The 8,212-nt window shown below is 46.5% G+C and overlaps 1 long non-coding RNA gene across 2 annotated transcripts; it reads right to left on the bottom strand.

Annotated features, from left to right (window-relative positions):
• Positions 1 to 2,250: 2,250 nt before the first annotated feature.
• On the bottom strand, positions 2,251 to 8,196 carry LOC147345194 (uncharacterized). Of its 2 annotated transcripts, XR_015154591.1 has the most exons (3): positions 7,878 to 8,061; positions 4,206 to 4,314; positions 2,251 to 2,497 (listed from the first exon to the last, which is right to left on the bottom strand). It is a non-coding gene; the product is annotated as an uncharacterized LOC147345194 (long non-coding RNA). The 2 variants fall into 2 exon arrangements; XR_015154589.1 differs by lacking the exon at positions 2,251 to 2,497 and having other exon boundaries at positions 3,996 to 4,314; positions 7,878 to 8,196.
• Positions 8,197 to 8,212: the final 16 nt, after the last annotated feature.

Raw genomic sequence — 8,212 nt, 5'->3', positions numbered from 1 at the left:
GACACCGCCCCCAAGGAGCTGGGGGAGGGAAGATGCGGGTGACCTTGGTGAGGCCCTGAGAGGAGGCGGAGCCTGAACTTACGACCTTGGTGGTTTCTTTGACGAAAGTACTGGATGTTCCAGGAGATTCCATCTCTGAGCTTGGGAACTGGAAGTGGGGGCGGTAGGAATAATGAGGTCAGTTTTGGGCGTGTTTGTGGGACGTCAGGAGACAGTTGGACACACAGTCTGGAGCTCAGGAGAGACATCAAGGCCAAATACAGAAATTGAGACGGTATTAAGGTGTAGAGGGCAGTTGAAATCATGAGCAGGATGAGATCCTAGTCACTCAGATCTCTCATTGACCCAGCTCCACTGGCCTAAGCAATAAGGGACTCTTTGGACTCAAGCCATTGAAAAGAATGGATCAAGTTTATTCAGGAACAGCTGAATAAAAGGGCCAAAAGATATCAGTAACCTGTGGTTCACCTCTAGACTGAGCTCTCCCCGTGCCTCCCTTAGTGGCAAAATAGATTTCTATAGCTCCAATTTTAAGTCCTAATAGCCTAGCAACTCTTGCAGGGGCATGTTTTTGCTCTGATATTTGCAGTAAAATTTCCAGAACTGACTTTAGCTGATTGGCTTGGATCACTTGATATTCCTGAAACACAAAGTCTTGGCCTAGCCAGTCTTAGTCCCCATCTCTCCCCCAGCTCTAGCCGAATTAGCATCAGCTCACCAGGTGGCCTTTGTTAAGGTCTTCGTCACCATCTTTGTCCATCCATCTTTCCAATTCAGAAGATGTCAGTGGAAAGGACTCTAGTTCTGTGATCACCCCGCTCCTCCCTGACAGGTTCACACTCCCTTTCTCTGTAGTTGGCCCATTGTTGTCCAGAAGAGAGACAAGGTGAGGAATACAGAAAGGGGCTGGTGATGATGAATTAAGTTTGGAAATACTGTCTAAACTGTCCAATAAACTGTGCAATGACTGAAATGTTCTCTATCAGGACTGCCTAGTATGGTAGCCACCAGCCACATGTGGGTTTTGAGCACTTGTAATGTGGCTAGTGTGACTAAGGAACTGAAGAGTTTTTTTAGTTAATTAAAATAGTCACATGTGCCTAATGACTTACTGTATTGGTGTAAGAGATGTCTGAGGACGACTAGGTGGAGCTGTCCACCAGAGACAGATCTACAGTCTGAGCAGTGTGATCCGTGATCAGACACAAGTAGTGGTTAAAGGCATGGACATGAATTAGTTTGTCCTGGTATTACCTGTAGAGAGAATAGGGCCTAGAACTTAATTTTGGGAAACAAACCACATTTAACGGGCAGGCCAAAAAAAAAAAAGAGTAGAAAGTGCCGAGATGATGTCTTGGATCAGGTTTTCCAGAAGCACACCCAGAGATGAGAATTTGTGTGCCAGTGATTTTTTTTTAGAGTGCTACCAGGAGAAACTAGTAAAAGAGTGGGAGGGGCAGGAGAGGAAACCAAGAGAACGTGTAATCTCAGAGAACGTGAGAGTAGTTCAGCTTGATCCCTCAGGGAAGTTCTGGATGTAAGTTGTGACTCAGATTTATCCAGAAACAAGGGAGCTGGGCCTTTCCTGTACTAGCATTCTTCAGCGGTTAACTAGGGCTTCCCCTGGGAGACGTCAATTCTCAGGCACTTCATCAAGGCAAAGCTTCCAGTAGCCTGAGGACAGGACAGTTATCAAGAAAAAGAAAAAACATCTAGAAGGTCTAATTGTATGAAAAACACCACAGACCAAAGACCAGGGGGTGTGGTAATAAGAGCATGTGCATGCACATAATTGGGTGGGGTGGGGTGGTTGGGCAAACACTTCATACACAAATGATAAGGGATCCATGGGACTGGGCATTGCTCTTGTCTCCTATAGAAAACACTGACTTAGATTGCTTAGTGACTTTGAGAGTCATTTTTAGGGAAGTGAAGGAAGCAGAAGCCAATGGTAGCAGACTGAGGGATGAATGGAAGGTGAACAAGTGGGGGTGGGAATGTGAAGAGCTGTGCTACACAGTTTGGCCAAAAAGGGAAGGAGATACGGAGGGCTGTAGAGGATGGAAAGGTTTGCTTGTTTGTTTATATCCTGAGGGAAGCTGGATTTTATGTCTGAAGTCTTAGGAGAAAGGAGCCAGTAGAAGGGATGGTAATTGAAGGAGTGAAGTTTCAATTACCATCCCAGGGGAAGGATGGGTCCAGAGCCCAGGTTAAGCAAGCTGTTAATGTGAAAAGCAAAACACTTCTTCCTCCTTAGGAACAGGGGATGTAATATTAAGGATGCTTTCAGCTACAAGTAATAGGACCACTGCTTCCCCTACTCCATTTAAGGTCCTAAAAGAGGTGGAGTTTGTTGGTTCACAGAATTAAAAAGTAAGAGGTATGGACTTCCCTGGCAGTCCAGCGGTTAAGACTCTGTGCTTCCACTGCAGGGGGCACAGTTCCATCCCTGGTCTAGGAAGACCCCATGTGGCATAGAAGATCCCATGTGGCATGGCTAAAAAAAAAAAAAAAAAATCAGAGATAGAATGACACGAGGCATGGCAGGAGCCAGAGGCTCAAACAGGGTCCATGTGAACTTGCTCTCTTAGCTCTGCTTTCCTCTGGGTTATCTTCCTTCTCAAGCAGATTGCCCCCTCCTAGGGAGCAAGATGGCCACCAGAGTTCCAAGCTTACATTCTACTAGCTTCGGTCCCAGCAGAGATAGATCATAGCTTTTCCAATAATTCTAGCTCAAGTGAAGTAGGGCTACATCTCATCAGCTCAGCTTGGGTCACCCAGTGCCCATCTTTTGTATAATAAGGAATTTGTCTGGTCTTTGTTGCAGGTTCCTAGCACAGAACTTTTAAAATTCCTGCAATTTCCTGAGTGACAGAAGTGTGTTACTTGTGAACCCCTTCGATCACACCTGAGTTTTTGCTGATGAAATGACTAATGGCAAGCCTCTACATAGCTTCAAGTTGGGGGCTGGTCAGCAGAAGCCCCAACTTTATGATTAGAGGGTTGAGATTTTGAGCCAGTTTCATCTCCAGAGGGAAGGGGACTTGAAGATTGAGTTCAGTCACATGGCAGTGATTTACTCCACTGTGCCTAAGTACTGAAACCCCTAATAAACACTTTGGACACTGAAGCTCGGTGGGGCTTCTTGTCAGTGAAGACACTGATGTGTGGAGAAAGTGATATGCCCCAAGTCTATGTGGACCCTCCAGGACTTCTCCCTATGTAGCTCCTCATTTAGCTGTTCCTGACGTATCCTTGATTATAAAATATAATCGTAATTGTACTAAAATGTAAGTATAGTGCTTTTCTGTACCCTGTGAATTCTAGCAAATTATCAAACCTGAGGGGGCTCACGGACACTCCCGGATCTGTAGGTGCTTGGCAAGAAGGATAGATGGCCAGGGGACCCCACTTGCAGCTGGCATCTGAAGTGGGGGCAGTCTTGTGGAGTGAGCCCTTACCTTGTGGGGTCTCTGCTAACTCTGGGCAGTAAGTGCCGGAACTGAACTTCAGGTCACCAGTGGGGGCTGAAACACAATACTAACCCTGAATGGACAGTTGTGACCATGAAGGATAGATTAGGTTGATTGGTAAACACTGGATCATGGACCGATCAATCACCTGAGGTAGGGATGGGCTGAGCACAGCAGAGGGTGGTTCTTCAAAGGAAAACCAGAGTCTCTCCCTGAGGGGAAAGTGGCTGCTTACCGGCTGCTTCTGGAGGTCATCTGGACCCTCCCCCACCCCAAGAGATGGAGACGTCAAATTCAGCCTTGGTGTTTTGGCCAGAACTTCCTGCCCCTCCAAACAAATCATGCTTTGCTCAGTCAGAACATCTGACAGCTAACACACTCCACCTTCATGTAGGCTTGTCTCTACGTAATATTACACGTAGGTATTACACACGCCATTCCCCTGCTTCTGCCAGTCTTCCTCCTCTGGTTTCAGGCTCCAAAGTGTAGCCCCCTCTAAGAAGCTACGCAAGGCCAAGGCACTGAGGCAGCCTCTCAAGTGCCTTTTATTTAGCAGCTTTTGTGTGAGCTTCACAGAGTGTTTCCAACTGGAATGTCTCCACTCACATCTGAGTGACATGAGTGTGATCGGAGTTCTGTGTTTGGAAGGATAATCAGGGCCAGTATGGGAGCGTTGAGACTGGACATAGAGAGGAGATGGGTGCAGTGGTCCAGGAGGGGGGTGATGCTGACCCGGCCAAGGCAGAATTCCAAGGAGAATGTCCAGAGGGATTTCTGAGGAAACACTGCCAGGCTGGCTGGAATATCCTGAGTGACAGAAGTGTCTGTAACTTGTGAGCCCCTGAAAAGAGTGAAAGATGCCCCTGAGTTTCCAATAAGTCTGCTGAGTGGTATCAAGGACAAGGCTTTAAGTCCTAGTCCCCAATTTGCTACTAAGTTATAGGTCAGCCCAGAACCCATTTCAATTACAGCAGACCCACCTCCTTTTAGAAGTTAAACAGCTACAAAAAATCCTTACAGATCATAAATTTTAGCCTCTTCACTCACCCCCATTTTATAAAGCAAAGGCCTCAGAAGTTATAGTGATTCACTTGTATTTTTTAAGTGAATGTGAATACAAAATTTGCTTTCCACTGAAAACACTGAGAAACTTAAGCCCAACACAATGCGTCACTGAATGATCAACTGAAATGATTCAACAAATTCTTCCTTCAACAAATGTTTCTTGACCTAATTGTTAGAAACTATTCCTAAAATAAAAAATAAGTTATTAGTATCATGAGCTGGTGAGAGAGAAAAAAATAACAAAAAACAAAACCCAACAAACAAGCCAACTACTAAGATAATTTTGGATACTTAGGTGCTATGAAGAAAATAAGAGGGCCGTTGGTAAGAGGGTGTCAGAAGAGGTGACATGTGAGGTTGGAAGATGAGAAGGAACAAGCCATGGGGAAAGCTCCGGGGAAGAACATTCCAGGAAGACGAAAGCACATTTGCAAAGACCCTGAGGTAAAAGCAATCGTGGGGTGTTTGTGGAACAGAAGGATGCCCAGTGTGGCTGGAGAGAGTGAGAGGAAAGTACCAGATGGGGATCAGAGGGGTGGACAGGGGCTAGATCATGCCCATGCCAGATCACAGGCCGTAGGGAGGATGTCGGACTTTTTTTTCTTATGTTTACTGACCAAAAAAATATATGTTTACTGAAATATATTTACCTGCCATACAATTCACCCATTTAAAGTAGGAGTTTGGATTTTATTCCACGTGTACTAAGGAGTCATTGAGGGAGGATTCATTTCTGATTCACATTTTAAAGACTGATCTGGTCGTGTGGAAGATGGATTTGACAGATATTGAGAATAAGGACAGAAGCTGGAGGACCCACTGGAGACATCATGAGGTAACTTAGGCGAGAGATGATCCCAGTTTGAACCCCAGTGTTGACAGGGGAGAGAGAAGCGGTCACACTGAGATTTATTTTGGAGAGAGAACCAGTGGGACTGGGTAATGGACAGATGTAGGGGTGGGGGAAAGGACAAAGGTGGTGCCATTTATTCAGATATGTAAGGAGAGTAGGGGAGAAACAAAGTGTCCTGTTTGGGGTATGTTAGGTTCATAGCATCACAGTGGTAGCACCCTTCGATTTGGAAGGCTCGTGAACAGTTCAAGTGCAAATATGCACAGAGGCCTGCTGTGGCCAGGCACACAGTATATGGACATAAAGGAAGCCCAGTCCTCACCCTACTCAAGTCACTTAGTCTCAGACAAGTGACACCAAGAAATACGTCCAAGTGCTGTAAGGCAGACTTAACTGTTAGGGTGTATTTGGCTTCAAGTAACAGACAACTCTTAACACTATCTGCCTTAAACAATAAAGATACTTGTCATCTCACACCATGTAGAGTCCAGGCTTCTAAGATCCTCTTTGCTTTGCCCACTTCTGGATTTTTGGCTTCACCATGGATGGGAGCATGATGGGCATGATAGTTCCAGGCTTCCCATCCTGATGCAACAACTCCCAGAGTCAGAAGGTGGTCTGTCTCCTCGGTGTCTCCTTCTTTTTAAAATGTTTATTCATTTATGGCTGTGTCGGGTCTTAGTTGTGCCAGGCGGGATCCTTGTTGTAGCTTACAGACTCCAGAGCACTCCACCAGCTCAGTAGTTGTGGCACATGGGCCCAGTTGCCCTGCAGCTTGTAGGATCTTAGTTCCCCATCTGGACTTGAACTCAAGTCCCCTGCACTGGAAGTCAGATTCTTAACCACTGGACCACCAGGAAGTCCCAAAGGTCACTCTCTTGATGTGGAAGTGGTTGCAGGACCATGAGCAGCAGCTGTTGCAGACAAGTCCAAGTCCTGGCATTTAGTGTCTGGTGGCAGTGGCGGTAGAAGCGGCTTTCTTAGCAGGTCAGATCAGACCTATGGCTTAGGATCTGTTTCTCCAGCCCACCCCACAATTCTGTAGGCCGCCTACCACCTTGACACAATTTTCCAACCAGCCCATGTAAATTCTGTTATCTGCAAATCAAGACTCCTGTGACATAGGGTGCAACAGTCAACAGCTCTACAAAAACTCTCTCTCTCTGGACTCTTCTGAGCACTGTGTTTTGCAAATTTCAGTCATTCATATACACCTCTCCCCAGATTTGCCATATATTCATATCACCCATTTTATCTACCAAGTGTTTCTTTTAATTGATTCAACATTTTTTTAAACATTTACAATGCCAGCCTTTCTTTCAAACTAATACACATTAAAATAAATATAGCACCACTAAAAAAAGAAAGCATTAATTTAAGTACCAGCCCCCAATATTTCATATCCTGGTAGTGGCTGACAGTGTCTTAGGATAAATTTCTAGAAGTGGAATGACTGAGGTTCAGGTTGGGGACAAGCCCTTCCTCATATTGTACAAGCCCTTCCTCATCAAAGCTGATGGGTTTAGAGGGCCAGGAAGACGGAAGTCTTAGGAAGTTTCTCATTGTAAAATGACAGTTAAATTATAGTATGGTGAAGTAGCTAAGTGCACACTTTTTCGGAGTTTAGCTGTGTTGGGTTCCTTAATTACCTTGATGCTCAGTTTTCTCACTAATAAAATGGGGTCCTATCACACAGGATAACATTGAATGTGATACTGAATGTGACGCAATATGAAGCACAACGCCTGAACCATGAAAAGCTCTAATTCTGAGTCCCCCAAACTCCTCTGAGTTTAAGAAGAGTGTTAAAAATAAATATGGTTTTCTTGTCTGTACCCAGACACTACTGAATCATAATCTCCAAGGGAGGAATTAAGGAATCTATTTGAAACAGACACCATCAACTGAGTCTTAGGAGCTGATGAGTTTTGGAAACATTAATCAAGGTTAAGCAGCTGCTATTATCATCCCACGGTGATGAGATGATGGATGAGAAAGTTAAAGGTCATTTACTATCCTTGCACTCATTCATTCAGTCAACAGACATTAATTGAGCACTCACTGAGTGCCCCGCCCTGTGGTAGGTGCCAGGGACACAGCGGGAACAAGACAGACTCAGGCTGCCCTTAAAGGCACAAGAAGTTGGTCTCTCACCTGGTCATCTGTAAAACTAGGTGGGTTGACCGACGGTCGAGAGAATTACTCTCTGGCCTGCTGAGGGGCGACAGGGGTGGGCAGGAAACTCTGTCCCCGCAGGCTGTGAGCCGGGGTGTGGGGGTGTCTCAAAGACTGTGGGCTTTTCTGTCTCTTGCCCAGCTCATTTCCTCTCAGAGCTAGATGTCACGATCTTCCTGTGAAATAGATACTATTCCCACTTTACAGATAAGAAAACAAAGGCTTAGGAGAGAGGTGGGTCACACTAGAGACCCACGCCCAACAGGTTCCCGGGAGTCTTCCCTCAGCCTGGCCGCAGCGGCTGGTCCTACCTCCAGCTGCGACACAAGGCCGCCAGATCTGTCGTCAGACCCGCGCGGCGGGTCGGACTGGACTCCAAGTGGTTCAGGGCCAAGACGTTCTGGAGTCACCCACGCCGGGGCCGCTGCCTCTGCTTCAAGAAGGCCTGGACCGTCCCTCCGGACCTGGCCTCGCCCTCCCACGATACGTGCCAGCACAGATTACGGCCCTGGGAACTACAACGCCCATGAGCCTCCCGGGCGTAGGCGCGCTATGAGATGCTCCACATCGCCGCCCGGCGCCACCAGAGAGAACTGCGTGGCTCCTGAGCCCGCGAGGTCGGAGGGCGCCTTGGAAAGCTTCCCCA

Source organism: Bos grunniens, chromosome 25 (assembly GCF_055505025.1).
Source record: "Bos grunniens cultivar Pamir isolate PY7600 chromosome 25, Bosgru_T2T1.0, whole genome shotgun sequence".
NCBI classification, from domain to species: domain Eukaryota; kingdom Metazoa; phylum Chordata; class Mammalia; order Artiodactyla; family Bovidae; genus Bos; species Bos grunniens.
The sequence above is the reverse complement of the archived record's forward strand: the minus strand, read 5'-3'. Positions and strand labels throughout refer to the sequence as shown.